Raw genomic sequence first — 16,737 nt, forward strand, 5'->3', positions numbered from 1 at the left:
ACCCCTGGGCTGCCCCCTGCAACCCCCAGTACCTCTTGGCCTTATGCTAGGCCACAGCCTGGGGCTTTCTAGGCAGGAGCTCCCCAGCCTTTCCCCAGCCCTGCTCCACTCTAGGTACCTTGTCTAGCTCCCTACAGCCAGGCCCTTCTCCCTCTATGGGCAGAGAGAGAGTAAGTGGGCTCCTGGCTCACAGCCTTTTATAGGGGCCAGCTGTGGCCTGATTGGGGTGTGGCCCAGCTGCGGCCACTTCCCCAATCAGCCCAGCTTTTAGAGCTGCAGCTTTCAAGCCCTGCCAGGCCGCTTTTTAAACCCCTCAGGGCAGGAGCGGGTAACCAACCCGCTACAATATTAAACCTCCTGCTTCAACTATTTAAACCTCCACCTTTAACTATTCAAAATCAGGATGAGATTTTGATGGGGCCAGAAGATTATCCCACATCTGACTACTCTGGCATTCTCACACCTTCCTCTGAAACATCTGGTGCTGTCCCCAGGATTAATCTGACCCCAGGTCTGATCCAGTCTGGCAATTCCTGTGTTCTCACTATGACAGTTCATTTAGGGAGCCATTTTCCTGTCTTCTGAGAGAAAGGCACAGCCTATTGTCAATGAATTATGGACCCCAACACATATGTGGTGTTAACTGAACATGAGATATCATCTTGGAGGGACACCTAGAACTGCTATACAGGCCAAAAATAGTCTGGAATTCAGCCTCAGAAGTCAACGCATCTGTTCCATCCACGATGGACTTTAGACTAGAAATAAGGCGCTTTGGTTTACATATAAGGCACATAATGGAACAACTTACCAATGGCTGTGATGGATTCTCCATCACTGGCAATTTTAAAATCAAGACTTTTTCTAAAAGATAAACTTTTCTTCAAGCAGGAACTGATCAAGTCCTATGGCCTGTGTTATGCAGGAGGTCAGACTAGATGATCACAGTGGGTCCTTCTGGCCTTAAAAACTGTGACTGTGAATAACACGAAAGTGTTACAGCGGAAAACAAAGCGAAGCATGATCAGAGGGTGAGTCGGATGCATCAGCCCTCCAGCTGGCATAAACTGGCCTTGCTTCACCAAAGTCAGTTTACACCAGCTGGGGATCTGGCCCATAAACTTGGGGTAGGGTGGAACTTTCAAATGCCTCTTGTGGCACTGAATTCCAGTCTAATTACATCTTGTGTGGAAGAGGTATTTCTTCTCCTAAGGACTAAAAAGTAAGAGGACCTGGGTGCTTCAAGAGCAAATAGTACCATTTTACATCAGCAGTAAATGATACACAATCCAGCCCAGATTCCAGGCCATGCTACACCCATCCTATAACACTAATATACTAACCAAGGTCATCATTCGTGTCCCCTATACTCTGCAGACTTGTTCCTTTCCAGCACTGCCCTTTGCGCCATATCATGTCAAACATTTTCCTATCTGACTTAACCCACCAAATAAGCAAAGTAAAACTTTAACTGGCTGAGCACATCAAGCCTTTATATACCAATGGGTCCGTTTGCAAGAGGGTAGAACCTGGAGATTAGAAGGCACTCAATCCTGGCAGAAGATCCATCTAGCATTCCTGGAACTGGTGTCTTTTCACTGACTTGAAACTGAATGGTTTGCCACTGCAAACTGGGACCAGTTAACCTGGGATTTCTGCAGCAACAGGAAAAACAACAGACACTTAATGCAGGTGGCAATCTGCAAAGTTATTAAGCCAATTTCTGCAATTTTAACCTGTGTTATTAAGGGACTATTTGCTGGGAAGCACATACTTTACAAGAAGTTCAGCATAAGCATCCCAAGTGGCCATACTTCCATTTTATGGTGTGAATGAGCACCACTGAGCAGTTATTTTTTGGCCAAACCACTGAGATATTTTGCTAACACAGGGGAAGAGTGTATTCTTCTCATCCATCATTGGTCTTGTTTTTGATCGACCCAGCGCCACCCGAGAGCCATGAGTTTTTCGGAACTTCTGGACCGCATTGGTGGCATGGGACGCTTCCAAGTCATGCATGTGGCATTCCTGGCCATCCCGCTCTTAATGCTGGCCAGCCATAACCTCCTACAGAACTTCACTGCTGGGATTCCAGAGCATCACTGTCAAGTGCGCATCATGGCCAACTACACCCATCATGCCCATCTCACAGCCAGCCTAAATGCTGAAGAGCTGCTCCGGGTCTCCATTCCCATGGACAGGAGCCAGAAGCCAGAGACGTGCCAGCGGTTTGTCACCACTCAGTGGCAGCTCCTAAACCCAAATGCGACAAGCACCCACACCACAGAGCTGGATACTGAGCCATGTGTAGACGGGTGGACCTATGATAAGCGCCTGTTCACTGACACCATTATAACTGAGGTGAGAGAAACCTGACTCTGCTATGGCCCAGGCAGTGCTATCATAGGGAGTCAGTGCCTAGCGCACTGGGCTGAGAGAGGAGGAGACCCGGGTTTTATTCCTAGCTCTGCTACTGAACTTCTGTGGGCAAATCACTTCCTCTCTGTTTCCTCTCCCGTCCTTTGTCTATTTAGAATGTAAGCTCTTTGGGACAGTCTCTAACTATGTGGGTAAAGCACACTGGGGCCCTGATCTCGATCGGGGTCTGTGCGGCTCCTGACATGATGGGGCCCTGATCTCAGTCAGGGTCTGTGCAGCGCCTGGCACAATGGAGTCCTGATCTCAGTTGGGGTCTGGGTAGCACATGGCACAATGGGGCCCTAGATTGCCTTTGGGATCTATATGTGCTAGGCTAATACAACACAATAGCTTGTAGACTGTTACGTTGCACTAGGCTCTATATATATACACAGTGAGAGACAGTCCTTCCACCAAATCTCTTACTGTTGTGATCTGGTAGACTGTTTTCCCCCTTGGCACAGGCATAACTGACCACACAAGGTAGTAGGGTTGCCACCTCTGGTGATGTTGCACTGTATATGTTTTTATGAAAATATACTAATGTAACTGGAATATGCTTCATGCAAAAGGCCTCTTGTGAGGTATCATTACAAAGCTTATAATCTACTGAGTGCAATCATCCTATTTGTATAAATGTACCACTCTTGTATCTGAAACTAGAAATATGAAATATAACTCTGAGGGCCTATTGTAATTATGCAAAGTGTGGGCCATTAATGGTGGTTTGGAATCTTGATGACTCCCATTAACCAGGACAATTGACTGCAGATGGCTCTGTTTACCTGTAAGTCTTCCTGTATATTTGTGTGCTGACAAGTGGGTAATGAAGTCTTACAGTGACATGTGATCATGTCACCTGACCTGGAATCCATCTTTAACCTGGTGTCTTTCCATTGAGAAGTAGGAGGTGGGAACCCAGAAAGGGTTTTGCAAAAGATATATTATAAATGGGTGGAACAGAACAAAGGGGGCAACCATCATGAGGAATCCCCTAGCTACCACCTGAGCTGGAACAAGGGCTGTACCAGGGGAAAGGCTTGTTCCCAGACTAGGAGGAGTCCAGTCTGTGAAAGAAACTTATGAAAACATCTCTGAGGGTGAGATTTTGTCTGTACTCAGTTGTATTACTGTATTAGTCTTAGATTTGCGTGTTTTATTTTATTTGACTTGGTAATTCACTTTGTTCTGTCTGTTACTACTTGGAACCACTTAAATCCTACTTTCTGTATTTAATAAAATCCCTTTTCACTTATTAATTAACTCAGAGTATGTATTAATACCTGGGGGATGGGGCAAACAGCCGTGCATATCTCTCTGTCAGTGTTATAGAGGGAGAGCAATTTATGCGTTTACCCTGTATAAGCTTTATACAGGGTAAAACGGATTTATTTGGGTTTAGACCCCACTGGGAGTTGGGCATCTGAGTGTTAACAACAGGAACACTTCTGTTAGCTGCTTTCAGTTAAGCCTGCAGCTGTGGGGCAAGTAATTCAGACCCTGGGTCTGTGTTGGAACAGACGGGCGTGTCTGGCTCAGCAAGACAGGGTGCTGGGGTCTTGAGTTGGCAGGGAAAGATGTAGTCTTGGCACAACAGTTTGGCAGCTCCCAAGGGGGGTTCTGTGATTCAACCCATCACACCTCTGAGGTACAAAAAAATGGGACATCCAAGATGATCCTGAGCCTGTAAAACCCTGACAGATTTCCCAGGCGGCTACCTCAAAAAAGGGATGACCCTGGGAAAACCTGGATGGGTGGCAACTCCTACAAGGTACAGGGCAAGGGGACCGCACCCACTGTTTGTACTATAACATGTTTGCTGACTGACCAGAATAGATCTCCCCATCCACCCATACACATACTTGACCCTATGGGTTCTCTGTACACCAATTTTACTTGTGGGTGTCCACTTCAGAGCCTGATTTTTAGGGCTCAGATTTTCAGTGTGGAGGGTGTGAATAGTCCCTTAATAACCCAGCCCTGTGGGAAGGCCAGTAAAAATGCTCCACTCCCAGGTCCCCAGCATAGGGGGTGTGGCCTGATTGCACTGAGTTCTGCTTCCCAGGTGCATCAGGAGGAAGTGTGGAAGTCAGAGAAGCTCCGAGTCCACTCTACACACCCCCCAGGGGTTAAGTAGGGTCCAGAAAGGGGGAGCACAAGTGTGGGTTAAAGCCACCTCTTCCCATCTCTATGTCTGCCTGGAGCAAAATATCAAGACCCGGGGATCAAAGTAGCCTCTCCACAGACCAGGCTACAGCATGTCCAACCTCCCCTCCCCGCCACCCATAGGCACTTCCAAAAAGTTCCAGCTCAGGCAATGTGTGCCCTGAAATCTTCCTGCTCTCACTGGTCTCTGTTTTCCTCCCCCTGTGCAGTGGGATTTGGTGTGCGAGTCCAGGACACTCCGGCAAATGGCACAGTCGCTCTACATGGCTGGTGTGCTGGTGGGGTCAGCTGTGTTTGGACACCTCGCAGACAGGTGAGATGGTGAGGCTGCGATTCCGAGCTCCACACGCTGTCACGTTGCTAGTGTGAGCTGGAGCCACACCAACCCCAGCTCCAAAAACATGTCACGATGGTTATGTATCTACTGCCTGCAGGTCAGGACTGTGTAGTGGCCCTGGGGAGGGATTGCTGGGAATGCTGCAGGTCACAACTGATATGAATTGGCAGAGGGAACAGGGTTATGGTTGAGGGGCACCACAGAGCTGGGGGAGGGGAGGCCAGGGCTGGAAGAGCAGGAGGGCTGCAGTTCGGGCTTCAGGGGCATCGTCATGCATTCAAATTAATGCTTAACCCTGAATTTTGGTTCACGCACTCTCCATTGCAAAGAGTGCTTACAGGCAGCTGAGATCACCAAAGTAGGAGTAATGGCTGCCATATGGTGCAATCATACCAGCCTCCAAATTCCCTGCCCTGGATCAGCTTCCTAATCTCTCCCCTCCTGCCTCTCCACCCCCACCCCATTAACTCTATTCTCTGTGCTGCAGGTTTGGCCGGAAAGCCCTCCTGATCTGGTGCTACCTGCAAATGGCAGTAACAGGCATCTGTGCTGCTTTCTCCCCCAACTTCACCACGTACTGCATCTTCCGCTTCCTCACCGGCCTGGCCATTTCTGGGATCTCGGTCAATTCTATCTCGCTGTGTAAGTAGGCGCTTCAGGTCTGAATGATCCCAGCGAACTAAGGAGCAGAGGCAAGTTACTCTCCAGCCAATCTTATAAAGTTGCCTCTGATAGCACCGGACACCTGGTGTCTGCTCCTGGGAGAACCAGGACAGAACAAAATTCACCCTGTGTAGTGGGCCCAGCACAAGCGTATGCACCGCTCCAGCCTGCCCAGAGCTGGGAGTCCTGATATTCAGCCCTCTTCACCCGCTCGAACCCACAGAACACACGCCGCTAACAGAGCCAGTGACGGAAGCCCGGAGTCCTGACTCCTTGCCCTGCTCCTGTTCTAATCCACTAGATCCTATTCCTCCATCCAGAGCTGGAAATGGAACCAAGGAGTCCTGACTACGAATCCCAAATCATGTGTGTGTGAAAGGGAGAGAAAGAGAGCCAGGACTCTGGAATCAGAACCAGTGACCTCCAGAGCTAAAACTTACAAACTGCTACAGCCTGAGCGAACACTGTTTCCTTAGTGCGTCCTAGACTCATATCCTCTGCAGAGCAGGCACAGAGTGAGGGAGGGGACCTGCACTACATATCGACCCAGTGGGTCCCATGTTTTCTCTACTCAGGCATAGAGTGGATCCCCACCAACGTTCGGGCCATCGTGGGCACCATCAATGGATACGCCTACACTACTGGGCAATTCATTCTGGCTGGAGTGGCCTACGCTATCCCAGATTGGCGCTGGCTACAGCTCACCGTCTCCCTGCCTTTCTTTGTCTTCTTTCTTTACTCCTGGTACGTATGTTGATCAATAGCTTGAATTATTTCCAGCAACTCTTTCCCCCGCTTCCTAGGTGTGTAATGTACCTCTTGGATAGAGGACCATTTAAGTCCTTTAGCTTTGTTAACTCCCAGTCACTTCCCTGCTCTAACCACTAGACATCACTTCCCACCCAAAGAACCCAGGAGTCCTGCATCCCATCATTCTAACCAGACCCCACTCTCCTCCCAGACCCGGGAATAGAAACCAGGAGTCCTGACACCCACTTGCTCTTCTTTCCTCTAACTGCTAGACACCACTTCCCTCCAAGAGCCAAAGGAGTTCAGTCTAGTGGGTTAGAGAAGGGTAGGGGCTGGGAGTCAGGACTCCTGTATTCTATTCCCAGCTCTAAGAGAGAAGTGTAACTGAGAATAAGGGCTATTGTCTTGGCTTCATCTTGTTGGCAGGTTGTTTGTAGAGTCTGCCCGCTGGCTGGTGATATCAGGAAAACCAGAACAGGCAGTGAAAGGGCTGAGAAAGGTTGCCAGGATCAATGGGAAAATGGAAGAAGGAGACAAACTCAGCACTGAGGTAAAGAATCCATAGAGGCCCTTATGGTCCCATAGACAAACCAGGTGGTCCAAACTGGGGTTAAAATGGGGGGGGGGGGGGAATCCATGCCCTTTCCACAAAATAAGTTCTGCCTATAAGTCCTTAAAATGATTGTTCACATCTCTCCAAGTTATTTTTTCAGGCTCTCTGCAAACTCAGGCAGGCATTTGCACCCAGGTCATGCTTTCAAGATCTTCTTTGCAAACACAACAGCTTGAAACTTATTTGAAAAGAAAAGACCTAATGCAAAGTTTGTGGAGAACAGGAAGGCAGCATGAAAGGGGTGTTCCTATGATGTACCACCACAAACTGGGCTGATCCAGGCCCTGGGTCCAGTGCATGGTGACAGGCTTCTACAAAGCTGCACTATGAAGTTTGGGGCTAATGTATTCTGTTCTAGTCACCCTCTCATAAAGTGATGTGGCAGAAATAGAGTGAACAAAGAGATGGAATCAGAGCCTGGCCAGACCCTTAGCAATAAATTGGGACTACAGCTGGTGGAAAATGTTCCAACAGAACAGTAATCTATCAGATAATGCTGATTTGATTAAATGGAAACATTTCATGGGAACTTATTGATGGCCTTAAAATTTTCATCAAAAATTATCAAAATGTTTTTTAAGGTCAAAAGCACTACATTTTGTCTATAATATAATAATAGGCAGGCCTGTTAGCACCATTTATTATTAAGGTTGCCTGACACTTCCCATTATAAGACCCTGTTTTCAGTTGCCTATAAGTTTCCCAAACAATAACTGTTCAAGCTAAAATTTTCCATGCTGAGTGTCTGCCTCAGGCTGAATATTTTTGGAAAATATAATTATATATTATTATATTATACATATGAAAGTCAAAATGGTGAAGTCAAAATACCTTATCAAAATGTTTTGGTTTGATTAGATTGTTTCTATATTTCTCAAATGATTTTTTTTTTAATTCTGTTCCAGTGGCAATTTTGACTTTTTGTTCCAATTCGGGATGAAAGGAAATTTCAAAATGTTGGACCTTCACACAGAATGGACGTTTTGAGTTTCAACCAACTCTAACTTGGATTATTTAGTGTGGAGAGGAGGAAAATAAGAAGGAACATGATAGACAGTCAGACAGATAGATGCAGAACAATGACTGGGATGGAGAAGGTAGACTGGGAATGTTTGTTCCCAGAATGGAAGAATAAGGCAATGCAGTGCCATCAACACTTATAATTTTATTGTGAGTCTTATGATATCTGATGCCATGGGCTACTGGCGAGAGGTCATTCTGTTACAACCTTGGCTTTCATTTTAAAAAAAAAGTAACTTTCTAGTACTCATAGTTTTGGAGAAAAGCTTGAAAATGTGACCCAAGTCTCTTTTAAAGTTAAAAAAACAGAAAGGAAATAAACATAACCCAACATTTATTATATATTTAAAATCTCATGTTTTTTAAGACAATCTCAGGATTTTTTGAGGTGAGGGTAAACCATGATTTTTGAAGATTTGGGGTTGACGAGGCTGGTTGCTGAAATGTAAAGACTGCACATTTAAAACTGATAAGAGTAAATACTTTTTCACAAATAATTTCCATTGGAATTCACTGCTACAAGATACAAACATAGCAGGATTCAGGAAAGGATCAGATATTTATATGGATAAGGAGAAAATCCAAAGGAAGGATTTAATAAAAAATAAACAAGAGTTTTGGAAGGGATGTAAACTATTAATTTAAACGCCCTATATGGCCCTATCACCTCATGATAGGGGATTGGTCCGGCTTTGAGCAGGGGGTTGGATTAGATGACCTCCTGAGGTCCGTTCCAAACCTGGTATTCTATGATCTATGAGCACCTCACACTCCTGAATGTATTTACCCTCACAGCTTTCCCATGAAGCAGGGGAGCACTATAATCCCCATTGTACACATGGGGAACTGAGTCACAGAGAGGCTAAGTGACTTGCCCAGGGTCATACAGGAAATCTGTGGTACAGAAGGAAATTAAACCCGGCATCTAAATTTTAGGCTAGTGGCCAAACCACTAGACCATCCTTCCCATCAGTCTGAATGCTGTAGGGCATACGCTGATCTCTAATTAGTGAGGGTTAGGAGGACCCTGTCCCTGGGGACAGGTTATACCATAACTAAAAGGTTTTTTTCACCTTCCTCTGAAGCACTTTGTCCATTGTCAGAGGCTGGAAGAACCCACTGGTCTGACCCAGTCAGGGGATACCTGTATCCCTAAGCCAGGGGTCGGCAACCTTCGGTACATGGCCCATCAGGGTAATCTGCTGGCGGGCCGCGAGACATTTTGTTTACGCCGACCGCAGGCACAGCCCCCCCACAGCTCTCAGTAGCCACGGTTTGCCGTTCCTGGCCAATGGAAGCTGGGGGAAGTGGCAGCCAGTATGTCCCTGAGGCCATTGGGAGCTGCGGGGAGGAGGGGGAGGGAGCGTGCCTGTGGTCAACATAAAGAAAATGCCTCACGCCCAGCCAGTGGATTACCCTGATGGGCCGCATGCCGAAGGTTGCCGACCCATGCCCTAAACTATCAGTGGAAAGCTGAATTGTCAACAGGGAAGTGTGCATGAAATTATTGGGCCGGATCCCCAGCTGGTGTAAATCAGCCATTGCTCCAAAGGAGTCACTGGGGTCAGATCCCCAGATGGTATAAACTGACTGTTGCTCCATTAGAGTCAATGGGGCCAGATAGCCAGCTGGTGTAAATGGGCATAGCTCCATCAAGGCAATGATTCTATTACCAGTTACACCAGCTGAGGATCTGGCCCTGTAGGTAGAGGAATCCAAACCTTCAGTCTGGGTCAGCCTCCTTTGAGCAGTGCTGGGAACTTCATACACAATGGTATTAACTAGCACTTGTCCCTGCTACTCATTGCTTTGTTCTCATGGATACCATTGGCAGCATGCTCTTGTCTCCATCTAGGTCTTGAAATCCAACATGCAGAAGGAACTGTCCTCAGCCAAATCTAGCCATACCATCACGGACCTGGTACGCACACCCACCATGCGCAAAATCTCCTGCGGAGTCTCCTGCATATGGCAAGTGGGCTCTTTCATTTTGCTGAGGCAAAGATATTGAAGCATAAGGGGCCAACTCTTCTACTGGTGTAAATGAGCACAGCACCTAGCCAACATTGGGCGCTGCACAGACCCTGACCAACTTCAGGGTCCACCGTGTGCCAGGTGCTGCACAGACTTAGTGAGAGACAGTCCCTGCCCTGAAGAGCTGACAGTTTAAATAGACAAAGGGGTGAGAGAATGGAAGTGAGGAAGAGACTTACCTAAGTTAACACTGCAAGTCAATGGCAACCTGGGAATGGAACCAAGGTGTCCTGACCTCCAGTCTGGTGCTCTAAACCACCCTCCCCCTGCATCCTTAGACAAACCACTTCTGGAGCACACCTGGGCAATGAAGATAACAAGGTCTATAGATGAAATGCAGTTGTCTAAGTGCTATGTACTACAGCCCAAATACAAGGAGAGTAAAAATTTACCTATATGTATAGGGCCCTACCAAATTCACGGCCATGAAAAACGCATCACGGACCATGAAATCTGGTCTTTTGTGTGTTTTTACCCTATACTATATAGATTTGATTCTCAAATTGGGGGTCCTGACCGAAAGGGAGTCGCAAGGTTATTTTAGGGGCTGTCGCGGTATTGCCACCCTTACTTCTGCGCTGCCTTCAGAGCTGGGTGGCTGGGGAGTGGCAGCTGTTGGCTGGGCGCCCAGCTCTGCAGGCAGCAGCACGGTAGTAAAGGTGGCAATACCATACCTGCCACCCATACTTCTGTACTGCTGCTGGCGGCGGCTCTGCCTTCAGAGCTGGGATCCCGGTCAGCAGCCACCACACTCTGACTCCAGCTGCCCAGCTTTGAAGGCAGCGCCGCCACCAGCAGCAGCACAGAAATAAAAGCAGCAGTACCACAACACCCCCCCAACACACACACACACAATAACCTTGCGATCCCCCCACAACTCCTTTTTGGGTCAGGACCCCTACACTTTCAACACCATGAAATTTCAGATTTAAATAGATGAAATCATGAAATTTATTATTTTTAAAATCCTATGATTGTGAAATTGACCAAAATGGACTGTACATTTGGTAGGACCCTAGATATGTATTAACATTAGGCCTGGTCAAAATTTTTCTGCCAAAACTGTTTTTCAGCAGAAAATTGGAGTTTTGATTAAACAAATGTTTTTTGCAAAAATGTCCGCTTCCTGAAAAAAAATTCAGTTTTTCATAGAAAAAACTAAACATTCAAACTGCAACATACTTCAATATTTAAATTCTGACATGCTACTGCAGTGCCTCATGGGGGTTGTAGTTTGGGTGCTTCATGTCCCTGTTGTACTCTATGGGACTGGATCCCTGGCTGGACTACATCTCCCATGATACAGCTCAGCCAGGGACTTCCATGATGCACTGCCTTCCCTTTTCAAGATGGAGGATGATGGTGCATCATAGGCGATGTAGTCCAACCTGAGAGTCCGGCCCGTAGAAGAGAATGGGAGCATCAGGCACCCAAACTATAATTCCCATGAGGCATCATGGCAGCATTTCCGAACAGAAATATTTATGTTTTGGCCAAAATATTTTGATATTCAAATCTTCACTACAAATTTTCAGTGGAAAATATAGATAACATTGTTTTTTTCATTTTCCTCAAAAAAAATTGTGACCACCCCTCCCAATTTTCTGACCAGCTTTAATCCATGGTCAAATCTCTGCACCATCCATTTCAGGTTCTCCACCAGCTTTTCCTATTACGGCTTGGCCATGGACCTGCAGAACTTCAATGTCAATGTCTACTTGACCCAGCTGATCTTTGGAGCAGTTGATTTTCCAGCCAAGTTCATCTCAGTCCTCACCATCATTTTCATTGGACGCCGTTTCTCCCAGGCCTTTTCCTTGGTCCTAGCTGGACTGTGCATCCTAGCTAATATTTTTGTGCCCCAAGGTGAGAGAGGATTTGCTCATTATGGGATGGAATAAGGGATTTTCCAGGGTTCAAGGGACTCTTGTACAAATCTCCCACAGCTAGAGATGGGACACGGACAGGATAGACCAGTGCTGTGAGGTTGTATGACAATTCTGTCTTAGGTGCCCAGTTGGTGTGTCTTGGTCACATACTCGGGTCCAATTAAAAACCAGATTTTGGGTCAGGAAGGAATTTTCCCCCAGATCACAATAGCAGGGACCTTAGGGGGTTTTCCTCTTCTTTTGCAGTGGGGGCGCAGTCACATATCTAATGGGATCATCTGGGCCTTTTTCAGCCTAATCAATAGCCTGTTCTTGGCCTGGGGCACACAACAGTTTAGTTCTCTTAAGACTAAAATGCTTTGGTTTAACTGAAATTGTTGGGCTCAACATAGGGTGATAACGGGGTGAAATTTAATGGCCTGTGACATGCAGAAGGTCAGACGGGATGATCTAACGGTCCCTTCTGGCTTTAAACTCTATGAAACTATGAAAATGTCTGGGCATCAGAGCATTTGCTTAACCATGGAACAGTGGGCTGGATCCTTAGCTGATATAAATTGGCATAGTTCAACTGTAGTATAACCCACACTAACACAATGTGGTTCTTTGTCCCATTCTAGCTGGCTGGACCATACATAGGAGGAGTTTATATATCTTCCCAGCTTATAGCAGTTGAGGATCTGACCCACAGATTGAAGCCCAGAAGGGGAAGGCAGTGTGATCTGGTGAACAAACCACTAGACTGGGACTCTGAAGACTTAGGTTCTATTCATTGCTCTGGCCTGCAGGGTGACCTTGAGCAAGTCACTTCACCTCTATGTGCCTCGGTTTCCCCATAATTGGGGGTAATGACACTGATCTCCTTTGTAAAGAGTTTTTGCGATTTACCAATGCAAAGCATTAAATAAGAGTTAAGCAGCAGCATCTAATCTGACCTCATGTATAACATGGGCCAGAGAACCTCACTAGTAATTCTTGCATCAAGCCCATATCTGATGGTTGAGCTAGTATCTTTTAGAAATATGTCCACTGAATTTAAAGATTCAAATGTGAGCCTTATTTCTAGTTGAAATCTGTCTAGCATCAATTTTCAGCCACTCAATTTCATTTTGCCTTTGTCTGGTAGATTGAAGAGCCCTCTGCATCAGAAATCATCTTGCTGTGTAGGTATTTATAGACCATGATCAAGCCATCCCAGAATCACCCAATAGATAAGCTAAATAGATGAAGCTCCTGAAATCTCTCACTGTAAGACAGGTTTTCTGGATCTCAAATCTCTTTTCTGCACCCTCTCCAATTTTTCAACTTCCTTTTTAAAGTGTGGACTAGAACTGGACATAGTGAAGCAGATTTTCAGCTGGCATCAAGCAGCCTAGCTCCATAGTCTTCAGCAGCTGAGGATCTGGGCTGGTGTTATTATTATAATTATTTTTATTACAGTGATACCTAAAGGCCCCAAATGAGATCAGGGCCCTATTGTGCTAGGGGCTGTACAGACACACTAGGGCATGGACCATCACTTGCAAAGAGCTTACAATCTGAAGAGCCAAGTCAGACAAAGGTTGGGAGGGCAAACAGAAACAGAGAGAGGTGAAGTGACTTGCCTAAGATTACACAGCAGAGCTGAGAACAGAACCCAGGTATCCTGACTCCAAGCCCATTGGATCACCCAATCTTGTTTAGGGTGGCCCCACCAACACCATATGCAGAGGTCATCTCACTTCTTTACTGTTGCTCATGAGAACCACTGGTCTGTGGTCAGAATTCCTGCAATAACTGAGAGACAAGGTGGGTGAGGTACTATCTTTCATTGGACCAACTTCTGTTGGTGAGACAGACAAGCAGAAACTGGTCCAATAAAAGCTATTACCTCACCTACCTTGTCTCTAATATCCTGGGACTGACACAGCAACACCAACACAGCATGTAATAATACCTAAGTCACTCCTGACTTAGGCTGAACTGCCCTATTTTTCCCTCTCTCCAGAACTGCAGACCCTGCGCATGGTCTTCGCTGTGATCGGAAAAGGCTCCCTGGCGGCATCATTTAACTGTGCCTATATATTTTCTGGAGAGCTCTTCCCAACGGTGATCAGGTATCTAGAAGCCAGCACCAGACCCCACTGCTGCCTAGGAAGCTCTATCAGCAAACTGTGACCTTGGCTGTGCTCCATGGAACTCGTTTGATGACTTGTAAAGTGTAGTGAATTCAGACATCACAGAGCTGACTTGTGCTCTCAGAGTGAAATGTACCCCTCTGCACAGGGCCCGTACAAGCCCTCCATGCCACTTGAGTCTTCAGAGATAGAGTTCTATCTATCCAGCCCATACATCCTCTTTTCTCTCTCTGTACTTTTATCTTGCTGTATCAGTAGAGTTACACCAGTTTAAGTGAGAAGTAAATCACAATTTTCACTGTAGCCTCCATTTCAGTTATTCCTGCATCCTATGCTCAGACCACATCTTCTTTTTATGGGGGAAATCCCCTCTGAAAGACACATTTAAAGAGCCAAATCCCCAGCAGGTGTAAATTGGCATTGCTGCAGTGGAGTCGATGAGGCCAGATTCCCAGCTGGTGTAAATTGACCATAGCTCCACTGGAGTCAATGGTTCAAATCCAGAGCTGGTGTAACTCAGCGTTGTTCCATTGGAATCAATGGGATCAGATGCCCTGCTGATGTAAATGGGCCATAGTTTGGAGTCAATGGTTCAAGTCCAAAGTTAGTGTGTCACTCCATTGACTTCGGAGCTATGGCCCATTTACACCAGCTGGGGCTCTGGCCCAATAGCCCAAGCTTAGACGGGTACTTTTTATGGCTGTTGCAGGCAGACGGGGCTGGGACTTGGCGGCACCATGGCTCGGGCTGGTAGCATGATGGCTCCACTTGTTCGGCTGACTGGTGAATTCTTCCCATCCCTGCCCCTGATTATCTATGGAGCTGCCCCTATTGTCTCCGGCATCGCAACCTACCTACTGCCAGAGACACACAACATGCCATTGCCTGAGACCATAGACGAAGTGGAAAGACAGTAAGTGGCATTTGTGTAATTAACCAGAATAAAAAAGACATTTCTGGAAAATCTGGATGTTGTTTTCAATCTGTGTGTTCCAAACAGGAACAGATATTTCACTGTTCTCAATATTTTTATAGAAATTTTTCATTTTTCCACCTCTAATTTAGTCATTTTTGTCTCCATTTCTCTCTTGCCACTGAAAGTGGGAGGAAGGGCGGGGGGAAATTGGTTTCAGCTTCATCAAAAATCCCAGGAAAATGAAAAAAAACATTATTTGGTTTTGTTAAAAAAATAATTAAAATTAATTTCTTTCAGTTTTGGGTTTTGTCAAAAATAAACAGGAATGTTCAGAAAGAAATTAAAATATTTTGGTTTTGGGTTCCTAAAAGAAAAGTGGAAAATTTCAAGAAAAATGAACATTTTTCATATTCAGGTTTTGCCAAAAATAAAAAAAATAATTTTTTTGGGGGGGAAATACTTTAGTTTTGGGGTTTGTAAAAATAAATAAAAAAATCAAACATCCTGGAACTTTAAAAAAAACGAAAACACAAATTTGCATTAGCTTTGAGCATCTGTTTTAAATGAATCACTTTTCTTGATGATTCTGCAAACACTGATATTTATTTATTTTCTTCTTCTTTTTTTTAATTAAGGTCAAGACATACGCTCAAGGATGAACTACAAATGAATGTCCTCCTACATTCCACATAGCCAGATCCAGCCAAACAAGTGAGCTAAGGAGAAAAAAATGAACATTTTTTTAGCTTTTATATCTTTTATTATTCTGTTCCCGCTGGAAGTATTTATACAGTGCGACTGGCTAGAAAGCAAAAGGGGAACATGTCCCAACTGCTCTGCACAGCATCTCCCTCTAGTTCAACATCCCATATAGCTCACTGCAAGAATCCAACACATGCTGCCCACGCTGCAAATATGGGTCTGACATTGCCTGTGTAGTCAAACTGTCCATTGAATTGAGTGTATATGGGAAGGGGCTAGTGATCTGGTCTAATGTTCATAGCTACAGTAGTCCGAGTGCAGTACGCACATTAAGAGGTTTCATTACACAGCACTGCTTTGAAAAGGCTCCGTTGCTCACCGGTTAAAGGCCAGGCCCAGCTGGAGTCACTGGAGCTCTGCAGATTTACCCCAGTTGAAGATCTAGCCCATTATTTCATGAGATAGGGTAGTGATGAAGACTTATAACCTGAAGCTCAGACAGATAAAGCAACCTGCTGAACCTCACACAGCAAAGCTTGTGGCAGAATTAGGAAGAGAGCCCTGGAGTCCTAGTGCTACATCCCACCCCAACTCCAACCACTAGACCCTATTCCCCTCCCAGAGCCAGGAGCAGAATCCAAGTCCTCCCTCCTTTTGCCATTGGACTCCACTCGCCTTCCAGAAGACAACTCAGGAGTCCTGGCTTTCAGCTCTAACTCACCAGACAATACTCTGCACCTAGGAACAGCTAACTTTTTGCCTCATGACAGGAGGAGAAAACAGAATAGATTTTTATGAGGAAAAAACAGGCACATCTCAAATTTCCCGGGGCAGATATTCCTGCATAGTGATTTACTGGTGAGATTCTCATTAAATGGTTGCATCCCACTGTATCGTGTTAACCGTTTCTCCAACTTTGCACAATTGTAGCTATCTTCTTCTATTTCATAAGGCACCCTTGCTTTGCTATCACTATTTGCATTTCAGTTGTGTCAAGGGCCCCCCACTGAGATCAGGGCCCCATTGTGACAGCTAGTGAGAGACAGCACAAACAGCTAGTGAGAGACAGTCTGTGCCCCAGAGACCTTGCAATCTAAATAGAAAAAGGAATT

The 16,737-nt window shown here is 45.8% G+C and overlaps 1 pseudogene; it reads left to right on the forward strand.

Annotated features, from left to right (window-relative positions):
* Positions 1-1,564: 1,564 nt before the first annotated feature.
* Positions 1,565-15,643, forward strand: LOC123374035 (annotated as a pseudogene).
* The last annotated feature ends 1,094 nt before the right edge of the window (positions 15,644-16,737 follow it).

This window comes from Mauremys mutica, chromosome 7, assembly GCF_020497125.1.
Source record: "Mauremys mutica isolate MM-2020 ecotype Southern chromosome 7, ASM2049712v1, whole genome shotgun sequence".
NCBI lineage: Eukaryota > Metazoa > Chordata > Testudines > Geoemydidae > Mauremys > Mauremys mutica.